Genomic DNA, 25,490 nt, shown 5'->3' with positions numbered 1-25,490 from the left:
TCTTTTCATTTTTTAAGATCATAAGCTCCTTAGAGAATGTTTCTTGTTTTGAAGAAATCAGGAATACACTGTCCAAGAAATGCCCTTTCAACAAATGGGAAGCTTTGTTGGTATGTGTAGCACTTATGGGATATGGACAGAGTCATGGCTTTGTCATTCAGAGAATACTAGATTTATGGCATCTTAAAAATATCCAGCTCTGAATAGTCTTATGTAAATTAGGCTATTAAATATATATTCCTATTATCTGCTTTAGCATGTGATTCAAATTCTCTTTTCCAAAAGTGCTAAAAAGTGGACTTCAGTGTACATCATGTATTTATTCATTTGCATTTTTAACCTAATTTGTGCATTGTATTAATATTTTCCATCATCAAAAGAAGTGCATTGCAGTCAGTTAATGGATTAACAGTGTAGCGCATTGAAATCATACAATCAGGTGTTGTGGCTTACAGATTTGACTAACAAATGCCCTTTTGAAAACTGGGAAGCGTTGGTGGTATAGTGGTGAGCATAGCTGCCTTCCAAGCATGACCCGTGTTCAATTCCTGGCCAACGCATAGTTTGTATTCAATTTTTAAGATCATAAACTCCTTAGAGAATTATTCTTGTTTTGAAGGAATTAGGAATACACTGACCAAGAAATGCCCTTTCAAAAAACGGGAAGCTTTGTTGGTATGTGTAGCACTGGCCAACGCATGATTTTTCTTGTGTATTCTTTTCATTTTTTAAGATCATAAGCTCCTTAGAGAATGTTTCTTGTTTTGAAGAAATCAGGAATACACTGACCAAGAAATGCCCTTTCAACAAATGGGAAGCTTTGTTGGTATGTGTAGCACTTATGGGATATGGACAGAGTCATGGCTTTGTCATTCAGAGAATACTAGATTTATGGCATCTTAAAAATATCCAGCTCTGAATAGTCTTATGTAAATTAGGCTTTTAAATATATTTTCCTATTATCTGCTTTAGCATGTGATTCAAATTCTCTTTTCCAAAAGTGCCAAAAAGTGGACTTCAGTGTACATCATGTTTATTTATTCATTTGCATTTTTAACCTAATTTGTGCATTGTATTAATATTTTCCATCATCAAAAGAAGTGCATTGCAGTCAATTAATGGATTAACAGTGTAGAGCATTGAAATCATACAATCAGGTGTTGTGGCTTACAGATTTGACTAACAAATGCCCTTTTGAAAACTGGGAAGCATTGGTGGTATAGTGGTGAGCATAAGCTCCTTTGAGAATTTTTCTTGTTTTGAAGGAATTAGGAATACACTGACCAAGAAATGCCCTTTCAAAAAACGGGAAGCTTTGTTGGTATGTGTAGCACTGGCCAACGCATGATTTTTCTTGTGTATTCTTTTCATTTTTTAAGATCATAAGCTCCTTAGAGAATGTTTCTTGTTTTGAAGAAATCAGGAATACACTGACCAAGAAATGCCCTTTCAACAAATGGGAAGCTTTGTTGGTATGTGTAGCACTTATGGGGTATGGACAGAGTCATGGCTTTGTCATTCAGAGAATACTAGATTAATGGCATCTTAAAAATATCCAGCTCTGAATAGTCTTATGTAAATTAGGCTATTAAATATATTTTCCTATTATCTGCTTTAACATGTGATTCAAATTCTCTTTTCCAAAAGTGCCAAAAAGTGGACTTCAGTGTACATCATGTTTATTTATTCATTTGCATTTTTAACCTAATGTGTGCATTGTATTAATATTTTCTATCATCAAAAGAAGTGCATTGCAGTCAATTAATGGATTAACAGTGTAGAGCATTGAAATCATACAATCAGGTGTTGTGGCTTACAGATTTGACTAACAAATGCCCTTTTGAAAACCGGGAAGCGTTGGTGGTATAGTGGTGAGCATAAGCTCCTTTGAGAATTTTTCTTGTTTTGAAGGAATTAGGAATACACTGACCAAGAAATGCCCTTTCAAAAAACGGGAAGCTTTGTTGGTATGTGTAGCACTGGCCAACGCATGATTTTTCTTGTGTATTCTTTTCATTTTTTCAGATCATAAGCTCCTTAGAGAATGTTTCTTGTTTTGAAGAAATCAGGAATACACTGTCCAAGAAATGCCCTTTCAACAAATGGGAAGCTTTGTTGGTATGTGTAGCACTTATGGGGTATGGACAGAGTCATGGCTTTGTCATTCAGAGAATACTAGATTAATGGCATCTTAAAAATATCCAGCTCTGAATAGTCTTATGTAAATTAGGCTATTAAATATATTTTCCTATTATCTGCTTTAGCATGTGATTCAAATTCTCTTTTCCAAAAGTGCCAAAAAGTGGACTTCAGTGTACATCATGTTTATTTATTCATTTGCATTTTTAACCTAATTTGTGCATTGCATTAATATTTTCCATCATCAAAAGAAGTGCATTGCAGTCAATTAATGGATTAACAGTGTAGAGCATTGAAATCATACAATCAGGTCTTGTGGCTTACAGATTTGACTAACAAATGCCCTTTTGAAAACAGGGAAGCATTGGTGGTATAGTGGTGAGCATAGCTGCCTTCCAAGCAGTTGACCCGGGTTCGATTCCCGGCCAACGCATAGTTTGTATTCAATTTTTAAGATCATAAACTCCTTAGAGAATTATTCTTGTTTTGAAGGAATTAGGAATACACTGACCAAGAAATGCCCTTTCAAAAAACGGGAAGCTTTGTTGGTATGTGTAGCACTGGCCAACGCATGATTTTTCTTGTGTATTCTTTTCATTTTTTAAGATCATAAGCTCCTTAGAGAATGTTTCTTGTTTTGAAGAAATCAGGAATACACTGACCAAGAAATGCCCTTTCAACAAATGGGAAGCTTTCTTGGTATGTGTAGCACTTATGGGATATGGACAGAGTCATGGCTTTGTCATTCAGAGAATACTAGATTTATGGCATCTTAAAAATATCCAACTCTGAATAGTCTTATGTAAATTAGGCTATTAAATATATTTTCCTATTATCTGCTTTAACATTTGATTCAAATTCTCTTTTCCAAAAGTGCCAAAAAGTGGACTTCAGTGTACATCATGTTTATTTATTCATTTGCATTTTGAACCTAATTTGTGCATTGTATTAATATTTTCCATCATCAAAAGAAGTGCATTGCAGTCAATTAATGGATTAACAGTGTAGAGCATTGAAATCATACAATCAGGTGTTGTGGCTTACAGATTTGACTAACAAATGCCCTTTTGAAAACTGGGAAGCGTTGGTGGTATAGTGGTGAGCATAAGCTCCTTTGAGAATTTTTCTTGTTTTGAAGGAATTAGGAATACACTGACCAAGAAATGCCCTTTCAAAAAACGGGAAGCTTTGTTGGTATGTGTAGCACTGGCCAACGCATGATTTTTCTTGTGTATTCTTTTCATTTTTTAAGATCATAAGCTCCTTAGAGAATGTTTCTTGTTTTGAAGAAATCAGGAATACACTGACCAAGAAATGCCCTTTCAACAAATGGGAAGCTTTGTTGGTATGTGTAGCACTTATGGGGTATGGACAGAGTCATGGCTTTGTCATTCAGAGAATACTAGATTAATGGCATCTTAAAAATCTCCAACTCTGAATAGTCTTATGTAAATTAGGCTATTAAATATATTTTCCTATTATCTGCTTTAACATTTGATTCAAATTCTCTTTTCCAAAAGTGCCAAAAAGTGGACTTCAGTGTACATCATGTTTATTTATTCATTTGCATTTTGAACCTAATTTGTGCATTGTATTAATATTTTCCATCATCAAAAGAAGTGCATTGCAGTCAATTAATGGATTAACAGTGTAGAGCATTGAAATCATACAATCAGGTGTTGTGGCTTACAGATTTGACTAACAAATGCCCTTTTGAAAACTGGGAAGCGTTGGTGGTATAGTGGTGAGCATAAGCTCCTTTGAGAATTTTTCTTGTTTTGAAGGAATTAGGAATACACTGACCAAGAAATGCCCTTTCAAAAAACGGGAAGCTTTGTTGGTATGTGTAGCACTGGCCAACGCATGATTTTTCTTGTGTATTCTTTTCATTTTTTAAGATCATAAGCTCCTTAGAGAATGTTTCTTGTTTTGAAGAAATCAGGAATACACTGACCAAGAAATGCCCTTTCAACAAATGGGAAGCTTTGTTGGTATGTGTAGCACTTATGGGGTATGGACAGAGTCATGGCTTTGTCATTCAGAGAATACTAGATTAATGGCATCTTAAAAATCTCCAGCTCTGAATAGTCTTATGTAAATTAGGCTATTAAATATATTTTCCTATTATCTGCTTTAACATGTGATTCAAATTCTCTTTTCCAAAAGTGCCAAAAAGTGGACTTCAGTGTACATCATGTTTATTTATTCATTTGCATTTTTAACCTAATGTGTGCATTGTATTAATATTTTCCATCATCAAAAGAAGTGCATTGCAGTCAATTAATGGATTAACAGTGTAGAGCATTGAAATCATACAATCAGGTGTTGTGGCTTACAGATTTGACTAACAAATGCCCTTTTGAAAACCGGGAAGCGTTGGTGGTATAGTGGTGAGCATAAGCTCCTTTGAGAATTTTTCTTGTTTTGAAGGAATTAGGAATACACTGACCAAGAAATGCCCTTTCAAAAAACGGGAAGCTTTGTTGGTATGTGTAGCACTGGCCAACGCATGATTTTTCTTGTGTATTCTTTTCATTTTTTCAGATCATAAGCTCCTTAGAGAATGTTTCTTGTTTTGAAGAAATCAGGAATACACTGTCCAAGAAATGCCCTTTCAACAAATGGGAAGCTTTGTTGGTATGTGTAGCACTTATGGGATATGGACAGAGTCATGGCTTTGTCATTCAGAGAATATTAGATTTATGGCATCTTAAAAATATCCAGCTCTGAATAGTCTTATGTAAATTAGGCTATTAAATATATTTTCCTATTATCTGCTTTAGCATGTGATTCAAATTCTCTTTTCCAAAAGTGCCAAAAAGTGGACTTCAGTGTACATCATGTTTATTTATTCATTTGCATTTTTAACCTAACTTGTGCATTGCATTAATATTTTCCATCATCAAAAGAAGTGCATTGCAGTCAATTAATGGATTAACAGTGTAGAGCATTGAAATCATACAATCAGGTCTTGTGGCTTACAGATTTGACTAACAAATGCCCTTTTGAAAACAGGGAAGCATTGGTGGTATAGTGGTGAGCATAGCTGCCTTCCAAGCAGTTGACCCGGGTTCGATTCCCGGCCAACGCATAGTTTGTATTCAATTTTTAAGATCATAAACTCCTTAGAGAATTATTCTTGTTTTGAAGGAATTAGGAAAACACTGACCAAGAAATGCCCTTTCAAAAAACGGGAAGCTTTGTTGGTATGTGTAGCACTGGCCAACGCATGATTTTTCTTGTGTATTCTTTTCATTTTTTAAGATCATAAGCTCCTTAGAGAATGTTTCTTGTTTTGAAGAAATCAGGAATACACTGACCAAGAAATGCCCTTTCAACAAATGGGAAGCTTTCTTGGTATGTGTAGCACTTATGGGATATGGACAGAGTCATGGCTTTGTCATTCAGAGAATACTAGATTTATGGCATCTTAAAAATATCCAACTCTGAATAGTCTTATGTAAATTAGGCTATTAAATATATTTTCCTATTATCTGCTTTAACATTTGATTCAAATTCTCTTTTCCAAAAGTGCCAAAAAGTGGACTTCAGTGTACATCATGTTTATTTATTCATCTGCATTTTGAACCTAATTTGTGCATTGTATTAATATTTTCCATCATCAAAAGAAGTGCATTGCAGTCAATTAATGGATTAACAGTGTAGAGCATTGAAATCATACAATCAGGTGTTGTGGCTTACAGATTTGACTAACAAATGCCCTTTTGAAAACTGGGAAGCGTTGGTGGTATAGTGGTGAGCATAAGCTCCTTTGAGAATTTTTCTTGTTTTGAAGGAATTAGGAATACACTGACCAAGAAATGCCCTTTCAAAAACGGGAAGCTTTGTTGGTATGTGTAGCACTGGCCAACGCATGATTTTTCTTGTGTATTCTTTTCATTTTTTAAGATCATAAGCTCCTTAGAGAATGTTTCTTGTTTTGAAGAAATCAGGAATACACTGACCAAGAAATGCCCTTTCAACAAATGGGAAGCTTTGTTGGTATGTGTAGCACTTATGGGGTATGGACAGAGTCATGGCTTTGTCATTCAGAGAATACTAGATTAATGGCATCTTAAAAATATCCAGCTCTGAATAGTCTTATGTAAATTAGGCTATTAAATATATTTTCCTATTATCTGCTTTAACATGTGATTCAAATTCTCTTTTCCAAAAGTGCCAAAAAGTGGACTTCAGTGTACATCATGTTTATTTATTCATTTGCATTTTTAACCTAATGTGTGCATTGTATTAATATTTTCCATCATCAAAAGAAGTGCATTGCAGTCAATTAATGGATTAACAGTGTAGAGCATTGAAATCATACAATCAGGTGTTGTGGCTTACAGATTTGACTAACAAATGCCCTTTTGAAAACCGGGAAGCGTTGGTGGTATAGTGGTGAGCATAAGCTCCTTTGAGAATTTTTCTTGTTTTGAAGGAATTAGGAATACACTGACCAAGAAATGCCCTTTCAAAAAACGGGAAGCTTTGTTGGTATGTGTAGCACTGGCCAACGCATGATTTTTCTTGTGTATTCTTTTCATTTTTTCAGATCATAAGCTCCTTAGAGAATGTTTCTTGTTTTGAAGAAATCAGGAATACACTGTCCAAGAAATGCCCTTTCAACAAATGGGAAGCTTTGTTGGTATGTGTAGCACTTATGGGATATGGACAGAGTCATGGCTTTGTCATTCAGAGAATATTAGATTTATGGCATCTTAAAAATATCCAGCTCTGAATAGTCTTATGTAAATTAGGCTATTAAATATATTTTCCTATTATCTGCTTTAGCATGTGATTCAAATTCTCTTTTCCAAAAGTGCCAAAAAGTGGACTTCAGTGTACATCATGTTTATTTATTCATTTGCATTTTTAACCTAATTTGTGCATTGCATTAATATTTTCCATCATCAAAAGAAGTGCATTGCAGTCAATTAATGGATTAACAGTGTAGAGCATTGAAATCATACAATCAGGTCTTGTGGCTTACAGATTTGACTAACAAATGCCCTTTTGAAAACAGGGAAGCATTGGTGGTATAGTGGTGAGCATAGCTGCCTTCCAAGCATGACCCGGGTTCGATTCCCGGCCAACGCATAGTTTGTATTCAATTTTTAAGATCATAAACTCCTTAGAGAATTATTCTTGTTTTGAAGGAATTAGGAATACACTGACCAAGAAATGCCCTTTCAAAAAACGGGAAGCTTTGTTGGTATGTGTAGCACTGGCCAACGCATGATTTTTCTTGTGTATTCTTTTCATTTTTTAAGATCATAAGCTCCTTAGAGAATGTTTCTTGTTTTGAAGAAATCAGGAATACACTGACCAAGAAATGCCCTTTCAACAAATGGGAAGCTTTCTTGGTATGTGTAGCACTTATGGGATATGGACAGAGTCATGGCTTTGTCATTCAGAGAATACTAGATTTATGGCATCTTAAAAATATCCAACTCTGAATAGTCTTATGTAAATTAGGCTATTAAATATATTTTCCTATTATCTGCTTTAACATTTGATTCAAATTCTCTTTTCCAAAAGTGCCAAAAAGTGGACTTCAGTGTACATCATGTTTATTTATTCATTTGCATTTTTAACCTAATTTGTGCATTGTATTAATATTTTCCATCATCAAAAGAAGTGCATTGCAGTCAATTAATGGATTAACAGTGTAGAGCATTGAAATCATACAATCAGGTGTTGTGGCTTACAGATTTGACTAACAAATGCCCTTTTGAAAACCGGGAAGCGTTGGTGGTATAGTGGTGAGCATAAGCTCCTTTGAGAATTTTTCTTGTTTTGAAGGAATTAGGAATACACTGACCAAGAAATGCCCTTTCAAAAAACGGGAAGCTTTGTTGGTATGTGTAGCACTGGCCAACGCATGATTTTTCTTGTGTATTCTTTTCATTTTTTCAGATCATAAGCTCCTTAGAGAATGTTTCTTGTTTTGAAGAAATCAGGAATACACTGTCCAAGAAATGCCCTTTCAACAAATGGGAAGCTTTGTTGGTATGTGTAGCACTTATGGGATATGGACAGAGTCATGGCTTTGTCATTCAGAGAATATTAGATTTATGGCATCTTAAAAATATCCAGCTCTGAATAGTCTTATGTAAATTAGGCTATTAAATATATTTTCCTATTATCTGCTTTAGCATGTGATTCAAATTCTCTTTTCCAAAAGTGCCAAAAAGTGGACTTCAGTGTACATCATGTTTATTTATTCATTTGCATTTTTAACCTAATTTGTGCATTGCATTAATATTTTCCATCATCAAAAGAAGTGCATTGCAGTCAATTAATGGATTAACAGTGTAGAGCATTGAAATCATACAATCAGGTCTTGTGGCTTACAGATTTGACTAACAAATGCCCTTTTGAAAACAGGGAAGCATTGGTGGTATAGTGGTGAGCATAGCTGTCTTCCAAAGCAGTTGACCCGGGTTCGATTCCTGGCCAACGCATAGATTGTATTCTATTCATTTTTTAAGATTATAAGCTCCTTTGAGAATTTTTCTTGTTTTGAAGGAATTAGGAATACACTGACCAAGAAATGCCCTTTCAAAAAACGGGAAGCTTTGTTGGTATGTGTAGCACTGGCCAACGCATGATTTTTCTTGTGTATTCTTTTCATTTTTTCAGATCATAAGCTCCTTAGAGAATGTTTCTTGTTTTGAAGAAATCAGGAATACACTGTCCAAGAAATGCCCTTTCAACAAATGGGAAGCTTTGTTGGTATGTGTAGCACTTATGGGATATGGACAGAGTCATGGCTTTGTCATTCAGAGAATATTAGATTTATGGCATCTTAAAAATATCCAGCTCTGAATAGTCTTATGTAAATTAGGCTATTAAATATATTTTCCTATTATCTGCTTTAGCATGTGATTCAAATTCTCTTTTCCAAAAGTGCCAAAAAGTGGACTTCAGTGTACATCATGTTTATTTATTCATTTGCATTTTTAACCTAATTTGTGCATTGCATTAATATTTTCCATCATCAAAAGAAGTGCATTGCAGTCAATTAATGGATTAACAGTGTAGAGCATTGAAATCATACAATCAGGTCTTGTGGCTTACAGATTTGACTAACAAATGCCCTTTTGAAAACAGGGAAGCATTGGTGGTATAGTGGTGAGCATAGCTGCCTTCCAAGCAGTTGACCCGGGTTCAATTCCCGGCCAACGCATAGTTTGTATTCAATTTTTAAGATCATAAACTCCTTAGAGAATTATTCTTGTTTTGAAGGAATTAGGAATACACTGACCAAGAAATGCCCTTTCAAAAAACGGGAAGCTTTGTTGGTATGTGTAGCACTGGCCAACGCATGATTTTTCTTGTGTATTCTTTTCATTTTTTAAGATCATAAGCTCCTTAGAGAATGTTTCTTGTTTTGAAGAAATCAGGAATACACTGACCAAGAAATGCCCTTTCAACAAATGGGAAGCTTTCTTGGTATGTGTAGCACTTATGGGATATGGACAGAGTCATGGCTTTGTCATTCAGAGAATACTAGATTTATGGCATCTTAAAAATATCCAACTCTGAATAGTCTTATGTAAATTAGGCTATTAAATATATTTTCCTATTATCTGCTTTAACATTTGATTCAAATTCTCTTTTCCAAAAGTGCCAAAAAGTGGACTTCAGTGTACATCATGTTTATTTATTCATTTGCATTTTGAACCTAATTTGTGCATTGTATTAATATTTTCCATCATCAAAAGAAGTGCATTGCAGTCAATTAATGGATTAACAGTGTAGAGCATTGAAATCATACAATCAGGTGTTGTGGCTTACAGATTTGACTAACAAATGCCCTTTTGAAAACCGGGAAGCATTGGTGATATAGTGGTGAGCATAGCTGTCTTCCAAAGCAGTTGACCCGGGTTCGATTCCTGGCCAACGCATAGTTTGTATTCTATTCATTTTTTAAGATTATAAGCTCCTTTGAGAATTTTTCTTGTTTTGAAGGAATTAGGAATACACTGACCATGAAATGCCTTTTCAAAAAACGGGAAGCTTTCCTGGTATGTGTAGCACTTATTGGGTATGGACAGAGTCATGGCTTTGTCATTCACAGAATTCTAGATTTATGGCATCTTAAAAATATCCAACTCTGAATAGTCTTATGTAAATTAGGCTATTAAATATATTTTCCTATTATCTGCTTTAACATTTGATTCAAATTCTCTTTTCCAAAAGTGCCAAAAAGTGGACTTCAGTGTACATCATGTTTATTTATTCATTTGCATTTTTAACCTAATTTGTGCATTGTATTAATATTTTCCATCATCAAAAGAAGTGCATTGCAGTCAATTAATGGATTAACAGTGTAGAGCATTGAAATCATACAATCAGGTGTTGTGGCTTACAGATTTGACTAACAAATGCCCTTTTGAAAACCGGGAAGCGTTGGTGGTATAGTGGTGAGCATAAGCTCCTTTGAGAATTTTTCTTGTTTTGAAGGAATTAGGAATACACTGACCAAGAAATGCCCTTTCAAAAAACGGGAAGCTTTGTTGGTATGTGTAGCACTGGCCAACGCATGATTTTTCTTGTGTATTCTTTTCATTTTTTCAGATCATAAGCTCCTTAGAGAATGTTTCTTGTTTTGAAGAAATCAGGAATACACTGTCCAAGAAATGCCCTTTCAACAAATGGGAAGCTTTGTTGGTATGTGTAGCACTTATGGGATATGGACAGAGTCATGGCTTTGTCATTCAGAGAATATTAGATTTATGGCATCTTAAAAATATCCAGCTCTGAATAGTCTTATGTAAATTAGGCTATTAAATATATTTTCCTATTATCTGCTTTAGCATGTGATTCAAATTCTCTTTTCCAAAAGTGCCAAAAAGTGGACTTCAGTGTACATCATGTTTATTTATTCATTTGCATTTTTAACCTAATTTGTGCATTGCATTAATATTTTCCATCATCAAAAGAAGTGCATTGCAGTCAATTAATGGATTAACAGTGTAGAGCATTGAAATCATACAATCAGGTCTTGTGGCTTACAGATTTGACTAACAAATGCCCTTTTGAAAACAGGGAAGCATTGGTGGTATAGTGGTGAGCATAGCTGCCTTCCAAGCAGTTGACCCGGGTTCAATTCCCGGCCAACGCATAGTTTGTATTCAATTTTTAAGATCATAAACTCCTTAGAGAATTATTCTTGTTTTGAAGGAATTAGGAATACACTGACCAAGAAATGCCCTTTCAAAAAACGGGAAGCTTTGTTGGTATGTGTAGCACTGGCCAACGCATGATTTTTCTTGTGTATTCTTTTCATTTTTTAAGATCATAAGCTCCTTAGAGAATGTTTCTTGTTTTGAAGAAATCAGGAATACACTGACCAAGAAATGCCCTTTCAACAAATGGGAAGCTTTCTTGGTATGTGTAGCACTTATGGGATATGGACAGAGTCATGGCTTTGTCATTCAGAGAATACTAGATTTATGGCATCTTAAAAATATCCAACTCTGAATAGTCTTATGTAAATTAGGCTATTAAATATATTTTCCTATTATCTGCTTTAACATTTGATTCAAATTCTCTTTTCCAAAAGTGCCAAAAAGTGGACTTCAGTGTACATCATGTTTATTTATTCATTTGCATTTTGAACCTAATTTGTGCATTGTATTAATATTTTCCATCATCAAAAGAAGTGCATTGCAGTCAATTAATGGATTAACAGTGTAGAGCATTGAAATCATACAATCAGGTGTTGTGGCTTACAGATTTGACTAACAAATGCCCTTTTGAAAACCGGGAAGCATTGGTGATATAGTGGTGAGCATAGCTGTCTTCCAAAGCAGTTGACCCGGGTTCGATTCCTGGCCAACGCATAGTTTGTATTCTATTCATTTTTTAAGATTATAAGCTCCTTTGAGAATTTTTCTTGTTTTGAAGGAATTAGGAATACACTGACCATGAAATGCCTTTTCAAAAAACGGGAAGCTTTCCTGGTATGTGTAGCACTTATTGGGTATGGACAGAGTCATGGCTTTGTCATTCACAGAATTCTAGATTTATGGCATCTTAAAAATATCCAACTCTGAATAGTCTTATGTAAATTAGGCTATTAAATATATTTTCCTATTATCTGCTTTAACATTTGATTCAAATTCTCTTTTCCAAAAGTGCCAAAAAGTGGACTTCAGTGTACATCATGTTTATTTATTCATTTGCATTTTTAACCTAATTTGTGCATTGTATTAATATTTTCCATCATCAAAAGAAGTGCATTGCAGTCAATTAATGGATTAACAGTGTAGAGCATTGAAATCATACAATCAGGTGTTGTGGCTTACAGATTTGACTAACAAATGCCCTTTTGAAAACCGGGAAGCGTTGGTGGTATAGTGGTGAGCATAAGCTCCTTTGAGAATTTTTCTTGTTTTGAAGGAATTAGGAATACACTGACCAAGAAATGCCCTTTCAAAAAACGGGAAGCTTTGTTGGTATGTGTAGCACTGGCCAACGCATGATTTTTCTTGTGTATTCTTTTCATTTTTTAAGATCATAAGCTCCTTAGAGAATGTTTCTTGTTTTGAAGAAATCAGGAATACACTGTCCAAGAAATGCCCTTTCAACAAATGGGAAGCTTTGTTGGTATGTGTAGCACTTATGGGATATGGACAGAGTCATGGCTTTGTCATTCAGAGAATATTAGATTTATGGCATCTTAAAAATATCCAGCTCTGAATAGTCTTATGTAAATTAGGCTATTAAATATATTTTCCTATTATCTGCTTTAGCATGTGATTCAAATTCTCTTTTCCAAAAGTGCCAAAAAGTGGACTTCAGTGTACATCATGTTTATTTATTCATTTGCATTTTTAACCTAATTTGTGCATTGCATTAATATTTTCCATCATCAAAAGAAGTGCATTGCAGTCAATTAATGGATTAACAGTGTAGAGCATTGAAATCATACAATCAGGTCTTGTGGCTTACAGATTTGACTAACAAATGCCCTTTTGAAAACAGGGAAGCATTGGTGGTATAGTGGTGAGCATAGCTGCCTTCCAAGCATGACCCGGGTTCGATTCCCGGCCAACGCATAGTTTGTATTCAATTTTTAAGATCATAAACTCCTTAGAGAATTATTCTTGTTTTGAAGGAATTAGGAATACACTGACCAAGAAATGCCCTTTCAAAAAACGGGAAGCTTTGTTGGTATGTGTAGCACTGGCCAACGCATGATTTTTCTTGTGTATTCTTTTCATTTTTTAAGATCATAAGCTCCTTAGAGAATGTTTCTTGTTTTGAAGAAATCAGGAATACACTGACCAAGAAATGCCCTTTCAACAAATGGGAAGCTTTCTTGGTATGTGTAGCACTTATGGGATATGGACAGAGTCATGGCTTTGTCATTCAGAGAATACTAGATTTATGGCATCTTAAAAATATCCAACTCTGAATAGTCTTATGTAAATTAGGCTATTAAATATATTTTCCTATTATCTGCTTTAACATTTGATTCAAATTCTCTTTTCCAAAAGTGCCAAAAAGTGGACTTCAGTGTACATCATGTTTATTTATTCATTTGCATTTTTAACCTAATTTGTGCATTGTATTAATATTTTCCATCATCAAAAGAAGTGCATTGCAGTCAATTAATGGATTAACAGTGTAGAGCATTGAAATCATACAATCAGGTGTTGTGGCTTACAGATTTGACTAACAAATGCCCTTTTGAAAACCGGGAAGCGTTGGTGGTATAGTGGTGAGCATAAGCTCCTTTGAGAATTTTTCTTGTTTTGAAGGAATTAGGAATACACTGACCAAGAAATGCCCTTTCAAAAAACGGGAAGCTTTGTTGGTATGTGTAGCACTGGCCAACGCATGATTTTTCTTGTGTATTCTTTTCATTTTTTCAGATCATAAGCTCCTTAGAGAATGTTTCTTGTTTTGAAGAAATCAGGAATACACTGTCCAAGAAATGCCCTTTCAACAAATGGGAAGCTTTGTTGGTATGTGTAGCACTTATGGGATATGGACAGAGTCATGGCTTTGTCATTCAGAGAATATTAGATTTATGGCATCTTAAAAATATCCAGCTCTGAATAGTCTTATGTAAATTAGGCTATTAAATATATTTTCCTATTATCTGCTTTAGCATGTGATTCAAATTCTCTTTTCCAAAAGTGCCAAAAAGTGGACTTCAGTGTACATCATGTTTATTTATTCATTTGCATTTTTAACCTAATTTGTGCATTGCATTAATATTTTCCATCATCAAAAGAAGTGCATTGCAGTCAATTAATGGATTAACAGTGTAGAGCATTGAAATCATACAATCAGGTCTTGTGGCTTACAGATTTGACTAACAAATGCCCTTTTGAAAACAGGGAAGCATTGGTGGTATAGTGGTGAGCATAGCTGCCTTCCAAGCAGTTGACCCGGGTTCAATTCCCGGCCAACGCATAGTTTGTATTCAATTTTTAAGATCATAAACTCCTTAGAGAATTATTCTTGTTTTGAAGGAATTAGGAATACACTGACCAAGAAATGCCCTTTCAAAAAACGGGAAGCTTTGTTGGTATGTGTAGCACTGGCCAACGCATGATTTTTCTTGTGTATTCTTTTCATTTTTTAAGATCATAAGCTCCTTAGAGAATGTTTCTTGTTTTGAAGAAATCAGGAATACACTGACCAAGAAATGCCCTTTCAACAAATGGGAAGCTTTCTTGGTATGTGTAGCACTTATGGGATATGGACAGAGTCATGGCTTTGTCATTCAGAGAATACTAGATTTATGGCATCTTAAAAATATCCAACTCTGAATAGTCTTATGTAAATTAGGCTATTAAATATATTTTCCTATTATCTGCTTTAACATTTGATTCAAATTCTCTTTTCCAAAAGTGCCAAAAAGTGGACTTCAGTGTACATCATGTTTATTTATTCATTTGCATTTTGAACCTAATTTGTGCATTGTATTAATATTTTCCATCATCAAAAGAAGTGCATTGCAGTCAATTAATGGATTAACAGTGTAGAGCATTGAAATCATACAATCAGGTGTTGTGGCTTACAGATTTGACTAACAAATGCCCTTTTGAAAACCGGGAAGCATTGGTGATATAGTGGTGAGCATAGCTGTCTTCCAAAGCAGTTGACCCGGGTTCGATTCCTGGCCAACGCATAGTTTGTATTCTATTCATTTTTTAAGATTATAAGCTCCTTTGAGAATTTTTCTTGTTTTGAAGGAATTAGGAATACACTGACCATGAAATGCCTTTTCAAAAAACGGGAAGCTTTCCTGGTATGTGTAGCACTTATTGGGTATGGACAGAGTCATGGCTTTGTCATTCACAGAATTCTAGATTTATGGCATCTTAAAAATATCCAACTCTGAATAGTCTTATGTAAATTAGGCTATTAAATATATTTTCCTATTATCTGCTTTAACATTTGATTCAAATTCTCTTTTCCAAAAGTGCCAAAAAGTGGACTTCAGTGTACATCATGTTTATTTATTCATTTGCATTTTTAACCTAATTTGTGCATTGTATTAATATTTTCCATCATCAAAAGAAGTGCATTGCAGTCAATTAATGGATTAACAGTGTAGAGCATTGAAATCATACAATCAGGTGTTGTGGCTTACAGATTTGACTAACAAATGCCCTTTTGAAAACCGGGAAGCGTTGGTGGTATAGTGGTGAGCATAAGCTCCTTTGAGAATTTTTCTTGTTTTGAAGGAATTAGGAATACACTGACCAAGAAATGCCCTTTCAAAAAACGGGAAGCTTTGTTGGTATGTGTAGCACTGGCCAACGCATGATTTTTCTTGTGTATTCTTTTCATTTTTTCAGATCATAAGCTCCTTAGAGAATGTTTCTTGTTTTGAAGAAATCAGGAATACACTGTCCAAGAAATGCCCTTTCAACAAATGGGAAGCTTTGTTGGTATGTGTAGCACTTATGGGATATGGACAGAGTCATGGCTTTGTCATTCAGAGAATATTAGATTTATGGCATCTTAAAAATATCCAGCTCTGAATAGTCTTATGTAAATTAGGCTATTAAATATATTTTCCTATTATCTGCTTTAGCATGTGATTCAAATTCTCTTTTCCAAAAGTGCCAAAAAGTGGACTTCAGTGTACATCATGTTTATTTATTCATTTGCATTTTTAACCTAATTTGTGCATTGCATTAATATTTTCCATCATCAAAAGAAGTGCATTGCAGTCAATTAATGGATTAACAGTGTAGAGCATTGAAATCATACAATCAGGTCTTGTGGCTTACAGATTTGACTAACAAATGCCCTTTTGAAAACAGGGAAGCATTGGTGGTATAGTGGTGAGCATAGCTGCCTTCCAAGCAGTTGACCCGGGTTCAATTCCCGGCCAACGCATAGTTTGTATTCAATTTTTAAGATCATAAACTCCTTAGAGAATTATTCTTGTTTTGAAGGAATTAGGAATACACTGACCAAGAAATGCCCTTTCAAAAAACGGGAAGCTTTGTTGGTATGTGTAGCACTGGCCAACGCATGATTTTTCTTGTGTATTCTTTTCATTTTTTAAGATCATAAGCTCCTTAGAGAATGTTTCTTGTTTTGAAGAAATCAGGAATACACTGACCAAGAAATGCCCTTTCAACAAATGGGAAGCTTTCTTGGTATGTGTAGCACTTATGGGATATGGACAGAGTCATGGCTTTGTCATTCAGAGAATACTAGATTTATGGCATCTTAAAAATATCCAACTCTGAATAGTCTTATGTAAATTAGGCTATTAAATATATTTTCCTATTATCTGCTTTAACATTTGATTCAAATTCTCTTTTCCAAAAGTGCCAAAAAGTGGACTTCAGTGTACATCATGTTTATTTATTCATTTGCATTTTGAACCTAATTTGTGCATTGTATTAATATTTTCCATCATCAAAAGAAGTGCATTGCAGTCAATTAATGGATTAACAGTGTAGAGCATTGAAATCATACAATCAGGTGTTGTGGCTTACAGATTTGACTAACAAATGCCCTTTTGAAAACCGGGAAGCATTGGTGATATAGTGGTGAGCATAGCTGTCTTCCAAAGCAGTTGACCCGGGTTCGATTCCTGGCCAACGCATAGTTTGTATTCTATTCATTTTTTAAGATTATAAGCTCCTTTGAGAATTTTTCTTGTTTTGAAGGAATTAGGAATACACTGACCATGAAATGCCTTTTCAAAAAACGGGAAGCTTTCCTGGTATGTGTAGCACTTATTGGGTATGGACAGAGTCATGGCTTTGTCATTCACAGAATTCTAGATTTATGGCATCTTAAAAATATCCAACTCTGAATAGTCTTATGTAAATTAGGCTATTAAATATATTTTCCTATTATCTGCTTTAACATTTGATTCAAATTCTCTTTTCCAAAAGTGCCAAAAAGTGGACTTCAGTGTACATCATGTTTATTTATTCATTTGCATTTTTAACCTAATTTGTGCATTGTATTAATATTTTCCATCATCAAAAGAAGTGCATTGCAGTCAATTAATGGATTAACAGTGTAGAGCATTGAAATCATACAATCAGGTGTTGTGGCTTACAGATTTGACTAACAAATGCCCTTTTGAAAACCGGGAAGCGTTGGTGGTATAGTGGTGAGCATAAGCTCCTTTGAGAATTTTTCTTGTTTTGAAGGAATTAGGAATACACTGACCAAGAAATGCCCTTTCAAAAAACGGGAAGCTTTGTTGGTATGTGTAGCACTGGCCAACGCATGATTTTTCTTGTGTATTCTTTTCATTTTTTCAGATCATAAGCTCCTTAGAGAATGTTTCTTGTTTTGAAGAAATCAGGAATACACTGTCCAAGAAATGCCCTTTCAACAAATGGGAAGCTTTGTTGGTATGTGTAGCACTTATGGGATATGGACAGAGTCATGGCTTTGTCATTCAGAGAATATTAGATTTATGGCATCTTAAAAATATCCAGCTCTGAATAGTCTTATGTAAATTAGGCTATTAAATATATTTTCCTATTATCTGCTTTAGCATGTGATTCAAATTCTCTTTTCCAAAAGTGCCAAAAAGTGGACTTCAGTGTACATCATGTTTATTTATTCATTTGCATTTTTAACCTAATTTGTGCATTGCATTAATATTTTCCATCATCAAAAGAAGTGCATTGCAGTCAATTAATGGATTAACAGTGTAGAGCATTGAAATCATACAATCAGGTCTTGTGGCTTACAGATTTGACTAACAAATGCCCTTTTGAAAACAGGGAAGCATTGGTGGTATAGTGGTGAGCATAGCTGCCTTCCAAGCAGTTGACCCGGGTTCGATTCCCGGCCAACGCATAGTTTGTATTCAATTTTTAAGATCATAAACTCCTTAGAGAATTATTCTTGTTTTGAAGGAATTAGGAATACACTGACCAAGAAATGCCCTTTCAAAAAACGGGAAGCTTTGTTGGTATGTGTAGCACTGGCCAACGCATGATTTTTCTTGTGTATTCTTTTCATTTTTTAAGATCATAAGCTCCTTAGAGAATGTTTCTTGTTTTGAAGAAATCAGGAATACACTGACCAAGAAATGCCCTTTCAACAAATGGGAAGCTTTCTTGGTATGTGTAGCACTTATGGGATATGGACAGAGTCATGGCTTTGTCATTCAGAGAATACTAGATTTATGGCATCTTAAAAATATCCAACTCTGAATAGTCTTATGTAAATTAGGCTATTAAATATATTTTCCTATTATCTGCTTTAACATTTGATTCAAATTCTCTTTTCCAAAAGTGCCAAAAAGTGGACTTCAGTGTACATCATGTTTATTTATTCATTTGCATTTTGAACCTAATTTGTGCATTGTATTAATATTTTCCATCATCAAAAGAAGTGCATTGCAGTCAATTAATGGATTAACAGTGTAGAGCATTGAAATCATACAATCAGGTGTTGTGGCTTACAGATTTGACTAACAAATGCCCTTTTGAAAACCGGGAAGCATTGGTGATATAGTGGTGAGCATAGCTGTCTTCCAAAGCAGTTGACCCGGGTTCGATTCCTGGCCAACGCATAGTTTGTATTCTATTCATTTTTTAAGATTATAAGCTCCTTTGAGAATTTTTCTTGTTTTGAAGGAATTAGGAATACACTGACCATGAAATGCCTTTTCAAAAAACGGGAAGCTTTCCTGGTATGTGTAGCACTTATTGGGTATGGACAGAGTCATGGCTTTGTCATTCACAGAATTCTAGATTTATGGCATCTTAAAAATATCCAACTCTGAATAGTCTTATGTAAATTAGGCTATTAAATATATTTTCCTATTATCTGCTTTAACATTTGATTCAAATTCTCTTTTCCAAAAGTGCCAAAAAGTGGACTTCAGTGTACATCATGTTTATTTATTCATTTGCATTTTGAACCTAATTTGTGCATTGTATTAATATTTTCCATCATCAAAAGAAGTGCATTGCAGTCAATTAATGGATTAACAGTGTAGAGCATTGAAATCATACAATCAGGTGTTGTGGCTTACAGATTTGACTAACAAATGCCCTTTTGAAAACCGGGAAGCATTGGTGATATAGTGGTGAGCATAGCTGTCTTCCAAAGCAGTTGACCCGGGTTCGATTCCTGGCCAACGCATAGTTTGTATTCTATTCATTTTTTAAGATTATAAGCTCCTTTGAGAATTTTTCTTGTTTTGAAGGAATTAGGAATACACTGACCATGAAATGCCTTTTCAAAAAACGGGAAGCTTTCCTGGTATGTGTAGCACTTATTGGGTATGGACAGAGTCATGGCTTTGTCATTCACAGAATTCTAGATTTATGGCATCTTAAAAATATCCAACTCTGAATAGTCTTATGTAAATTAGGCTATTAAATATATTTTCCTATTATCTGCTTTAACATTTGATTCAAATTCTCTTTTCCAAAAGTGCCAAAAAGTGGACTTCAGTGTACATCATGTTTATTTATTCATTTGCATTTTTAACCTAATTTGTGCATTGTATTAATATTTTCCATCATCAAAAGAAGTGCATTGCAGTCAATTAATGGATTAACAGTGTAGAGCATTGAAATCATACAATCAGGTGTTGTGGCTTACAGATTTGACTAACAAATGCCCTTTTGAAAACCGGGAAGCGTTGGTGGTATAGTGGTGAGCATAAGCTCCTTTGAGAATTTTTCTTGTTTTGAAGGAATTAGGAATACACTGACCAAGAAATGCCCTTTCAAAAAACGGGAAGCTTTGTTGGTATGTGTAGCACTGGCCAACGCATGATTTTTCTTGTGTATTCTTTTCATTTTTTCAGATCATAAGCTCCTTAGAGAATGTTTCTTGTTTTGAAGAAATCAGGAATACACTGTCCAAGAAATGCCCTTTCAACAAATGGGAAGCTTTGTTGGTATGTGTAGCACTTATGGGATATGGACAGAGTCATGGCTTTGTCATTCAGAGAATATTAGATTTATGGCATCTTAAAAATATCCAGCTCTGAATAGTCTTATGTAAATTAGGCTATTAAATATATTTTCCTATTATCTGCTTTAGCATGTGATTCAAATTCTCTTTTCCAAAAGTGCCAAAAAGTGGACTTCAGTGTACATCATGTTTATTTATTCATTTGCATTTTTAACCTAATTTGTGCATTGCATTAATATTTTCCATCATCAAAAGAAGTGCATTGCAGTCAATTAATGGATTAACAGTGTAGAGCATTGAAATCATACAATCAGGTCTTGTGGCTTACAGATTTGACTAACAAATGCCCTTTTGAAAACAGGTAAGCATTGGTGGTATAGTGGTGAGCATAGCTGCCTTCCAAGCAGTTGACCCGGGTTCAATTCCCGGCCAACACATAGTTTGTATTCAATTTTTAAGATCATAAACTCCTTAGAGAATTATTCTTGTTTTGAAGGAATTAGGAATACACTGACCAAGAAATGCCCTTTCAAAAAACGGGAAGCTTTGTTGGTATGTGTAGCACTGGCCAACGCATGATTTTTCTTGTGTATTCTTTTCATTTTTTAAGATCATAAGCTCCTTAGAGAATGTTTCTTGTTTTGAAGAAATCAGGAATACACTGACCAAGAAATGCCCTTTCAACAAATGGGAAGCTTTCTTGGTATGTGTAGCACTTATGGGATATGGACAGAGTCATGGCTTTGTCATTCAGAGAATACTAGATTTATGGCATCTTAAAAATATCCAACTCTGAATAGTCTTATGTAAATTAGGCTATTAAATATATTTTCCTATTATCTGCTTTAACATTTGATTCAAATTCTCTTTTCCAAAAGTGCCAAAAAGTGGACTTCAGTGTACATCATGTTTATTTATTCATTTGCATTTTGAACCTAATTTGTGCATTGTATTAATATTTTCCATCATCAAAAGAAGTGCATTGCAGTCAATTAATGGATTAACAGTGTAGAGCATTGAAATCATACAATCAGGTGTTGTGGCTTACAGATTTGACTAACAAATGCCCTTTTGAAAACCGGGAAGCATTGGTGATATAGTGGTGAGCATAGCTGTCTTCCAAAGCAGTTGACCCGGGTTCGATTCCTGGCCAACGCATAGTTTGTATTCTATTCATTTTTTAAGATTATAAGCTCCTTTGAGAATTTTTCTTGTTTTGAAGGAATTAGGAATACACTGACCATGAAATGCCTTTTCAAAAAACGGGAAGCTTTCCTGGTATGTGTAGCACTTATTGGGTATGGACAGAGTCATGGCTTTGTCATTCACAGAATTCTAGATTTATGGCATCTTAAAAATATCCAACTCTGAATAGTCTTATGTAAATTAGGCTATTAAATATATTTTCCTATTATCTGCTTTAACATTTGATTCAAATTCTCTTTTCCAAAAGTGCCAAAAAGTGGACTTCAGTGTACATCATGTTTATTTATTCATTTGCATTTTTAACCTAATTTGTGCATTGTATTAATATTTTCCATCATCAAAAGAAGTGCATTGCAGTCAATTAATGGATTAACAGTGTAGAGCATTGAAATCATACAATCAGGTGTTGTGGCTTACAGATTTGACTAACAAATGCCCTTTTGAAAACCGGGAAGCGTTGGTGGTATAGTGGTGAGCATAAGCTCCTTTGAGAATTTTTCTTGTTTTGAAGGAATTAGGAATACACTGACCAAGAAATGCCCTTTCAAAAAACGGGAAGCTTTGTTGGTATGTGTAGCACTGGCCAACGCATGATTTTTCTTGTGTATTCTTTTCATTTTTTCAGATCATAAGCTCCTTAGAGAATGTTTCTTGTTTTGAAGAAATCAGGAATACACTGTCCAAGAAATGCCCTTTCAACAAATGGGAAGCTTTGTTGGTATGTGTAGCACTTATGGGATATGGACAGAGTCATGGCTTTGTCATTCAGAGAATATTAGATTTATGGCATCTTAAAAATATCCAGCTCTGAATAGTCTTATGTAAATTAGGCTATTAAATATATTTTCCTATTATCTGCTTTAGCATGTGATTCAAATTCTCTTTTCCAAAAGTGCCAAAAAGTGGACTTCAGTGTACATCATGTTTATTTATTCATTTGCATTTTTAACCTAATTTGTGCATTGCATTAATATTTTCCATCATCAAAAGAAGTGCATTGCAGTCAATTAATGGATTAACAGTGTAGAGCATTGAAATCATACAATCAGGTCTTGTGGCTTACAGATTTGACTAACAAATGCCCTTTTGAAAACAGGGAAGCATTGGTGGTATAGTGGTGAGCATAGCTGCCTTCCAAGCATGACCCGGGTTCGATTCCCGGGTCAACGCATAGTTTGTATTCAATTTTTAAGATCATAAACTCCTTAGAGAATTATTCTTGTTTTGAAGGAATTAGGAATACACTGACCAAGAAATGCCCTTTCAAAAAACGGGAAGCTTTGTTGGTATGTGTAGCACTGGCCAACGCATGATTTTTCTTGTGTATTCTTTTCATTTTTTAAGATCATAAGCTCCTTAGAGAATGTTTCTTGTTTTGAAGAAATCAGGAATACACTGACCAAGAAATGCCCTTTCAACAAATGGGAAGCTTTCTTGGTATGTGTAGCACTTATGGGATATGGACAGAGTCATGGCTTTGTCATTCAGAGAATACTAGATTTATGGCATCTTAAAAATATCCAACTCTGAATAGTCTTATGTAAATTAGGCTATTAAATATATTTTCCTATTATCTGCTTTAACATTTGATTCAAATTCTCTTTTCCAAAAGTGCCAAAAAGTGGACTTCAGTGTACATCATGTTTATTTATTCATTTGCATTTTTAACCTAATTTGTGCATTGTATTAATATTTTCCATCATCAAAAGAAGTGCATTGCAGTCAATTAATGGATTAACAGTGTAGAGCATTGAAATCATACAATCAGGTGTTGTGGCTTACAGATTTGACTAACAAATGCCCTTTTGAAAACCGGGAAGCGTTGGTGGTATAGTGGTGAGCATAAGCTCCTTTGAGAATTTTTCTTGTTTTGAAGGAATTAGGAATACACTGACCAAGAAATGCCCTTTCAAAAAACGGGAAGCTTTGTTGGTATGTGTAGCACTGGCCAACGCATGATTTTTCTTGTGTATTCTTTTCATTTTTTCAGATCATAAGCTCCTTAGAGAATGTTTCTTGTTTTGAAGAAATCAGGAATACACTGTCCAAGAAATGCCCTTTCAACAAATGGGAAGCTTTGTTGGTATGTGTAGCACTTATGGGATATGGACAGAGTCATGGCTTTGTCATTCAGAGAATATTAGATTTATGGCATCTTAAAAATATCCAGCTCTGAATAGTCTTATGTAAATTAGGCTATTAAATATATTTTCCTATTATCTGCTTTAGCATGTGATTCAAATTCTCTTTTCCAAAAGTGCCAAAAAGTGGACTTCAGTGTACATCATGTTTATTTATTCATTTGCATTTTTAACCTAATTTGTGCATTGCATTAATATTTTCCATCATCAAAAGAAGTGCATTGCAGTCAATTAATGGATTAACAGTGTAGAGCATTGAAATCATACAATCAGGTCTTGTGGCTTACAGATTTGACTAACAAATGCCCTTTTGAAAACAGGGAAGCATTGGTGGTATAGTGGTGAGCATAGCTGCCTTCCAAGCAGTTGACCCGGGTTCAATTCCCGGCCAACGCATAGTTTGTATTCAATTTTTAAGATCATAAACTCCTTAGAGAATTATTCTTGTTTTGAAGGAATTAGGAATACACTGACCAAGAAATGCCCTTTCAAAAAACGGGAAGCTTTGTTGGTATGTGTAGCACTGGCCAACGCATGATTTTTCTTGTGTATTCTTTTCATTTTTTAAGATCATAAGCTCCTTAGAGAATGTTTCTTGTTTTGAAGAAATCAGGAATACACTGACCAAGAAATGCCCTTTCAACAAATGGGAAGCTTTCTTGGTATGTGTAGCACTTATGGGATATGGACAGAGTCATGGCTTTGTCATTCAGAGAATACTAGATTTATGGCATCTTAAAAATATCCAACTCTGAATAGTCTTATGTAAATTAGGCTATTAAATATATTTTCCTATTATCTGCTTTAACATTTGATTCAAATTCTCTTTTCCAAAAGTGCCAAAAAGTGGACTTCAGTGTACATCATGTTTATTTATTCATTTGCATTTTGAACCTAATTTGTGCATTGTATTAATATTTTCCATCATCAAAAGAAGTGCATTGCAGTCAATTAATGGATTAACAGTGTAGAGCATTGAAATCATACAATCAGGTGTTGTGGCTTACAGATTTGACTAACAAATGCCCTTTTGAAAACCGGGAAGCATTGGTGATATAGTGGTGAGCATAGCTGTCTTCCAAAGCAGTTGACCCGGGTTCGATTCCTGGCCAACGCATAGTTTGTATTCTATTCATTTTTTAAGATTATAAGCTCCTTTGAGAATTTTTCTTGTTTTGAAGGAATTAGGAATACACTGACCATGAAATGCCTTTTCAAAAAACGGGAAGCTTTCCTGGTATGTGTAGCACTTATTGGGTATGGACAGAGTCATGGCTTTGTCATTCACAGAATTCTAGATTTATGGCATCTTAAAAATATCCAACTCTGAATAGTCTTATGTAAATTAGGCTATTAAATATATTTTCCTATTATCTGCTTTAACATTTGATTCAAATTCTCTTTTCCAAAAGTGCCAAAAAGTGGACTTCAGTGTACATCATGTTTATTTATTCATTTGCATTTTTAACCTAATTTGTGCATTGTATTAATATTTTCCATCATCAAAAGAAGTGCATTGCAGTCAATTAATGGATTAACAGTGTAGAGCATTGAAATCATACAATCAGGTGTTGTGGCTTACAGATTTGACTAACAAATGCCCTT

General features: G+C 34.6%; 8 non-coding genes across 8 annotated transcripts; all 8 read left to right on the top strand.

Moving 5' to 3' along the window:
* The first annotated feature begins 2,500 nt into the window (after positions 1–2,500).
* Positions 2,501–2,572, top strand: TRNAG-UCC (transfer RNA glycine (anticodon UCC)). The gene has a single exon. It is a non-coding gene; the product is annotated as a tRNA-Gly (tRNA).
* Positions 2,573–5,158: 2,586 nt separating this feature from the next.
* TRNAG-UCC (transfer RNA glycine (anticodon UCC)) lies at positions 5,159–5,230 on the top strand. Its single transcript has one exon. It is a non-coding gene; the product is annotated as a tRNA-Gly (tRNA).
* A 4,029-nt stretch (positions 5,231–9,259) lies between these two features.
* Positions 9,260–9,331, top strand: TRNAG-UCC (transfer RNA glycine (anticodon UCC)). Its single transcript has one exon. It is a non-coding gene; the product is annotated as a tRNA-Gly (tRNA).
* Positions 9,332–11,200: 1,869 nt separating this feature from the next.
* Positions 11,201–11,272, top strand: TRNAG-UCC (transfer RNA glycine (anticodon UCC)). Its single transcript has one exon. It is a non-coding gene; the product is annotated as a tRNA-Gly (tRNA).
* A 3,233-nt stretch (positions 11,273–14,505) lies between these two features.
* TRNAG-UCC (transfer RNA glycine (anticodon UCC)) lies at positions 14,506–14,577 on the top strand. Its single transcript has one exon. It is a non-coding gene; the product is annotated as a tRNA-Gly (tRNA).
* A 1,869-nt stretch (positions 14,578–16,446) lies between these two features.
* Positions 16,447–16,518, top strand: TRNAG-UCC (transfer RNA glycine (anticodon UCC)). Its single transcript has one exon. It is a non-coding gene; the product is annotated as a tRNA-Gly (tRNA).
* Positions 16,519–18,387: 1,869 nt separating this feature from the next.
* Positions 18,388–18,459, top strand: TRNAG-UCC (transfer RNA glycine (anticodon UCC)). The gene has a single exon. It is a non-coding gene; the product is annotated as a tRNA-Gly (tRNA).
* A 5,750-nt stretch (positions 18,460–24,209) lies between these two features.
* Positions 24,210–24,281, top strand: TRNAG-UCC (transfer RNA glycine (anticodon UCC)). Its single transcript has one exon. It is a non-coding gene; the product is annotated as a tRNA-Gly (tRNA).
* Positions 24,282–25,490: the final 1,209 nt, after the last annotated feature.

The sequence above is a fragment of the Taudactylus pleione genome, unplaced genomic scaffold (assembly GCF_031769625.1).
Source record: "Taudactylus pleione unplaced genomic scaffold, aTauple2 ptg000050l, whole genome shotgun sequence".
NCBI lineage: Eukaryota > Metazoa > Chordata > Amphibia > Anura > Myobatrachidae > Taudactylus > Taudactylus pleione.
The sequence above is the reverse complement of the archived record's forward strand: the minus strand, read 5'-3'. Positions and strand labels throughout refer to the sequence as shown.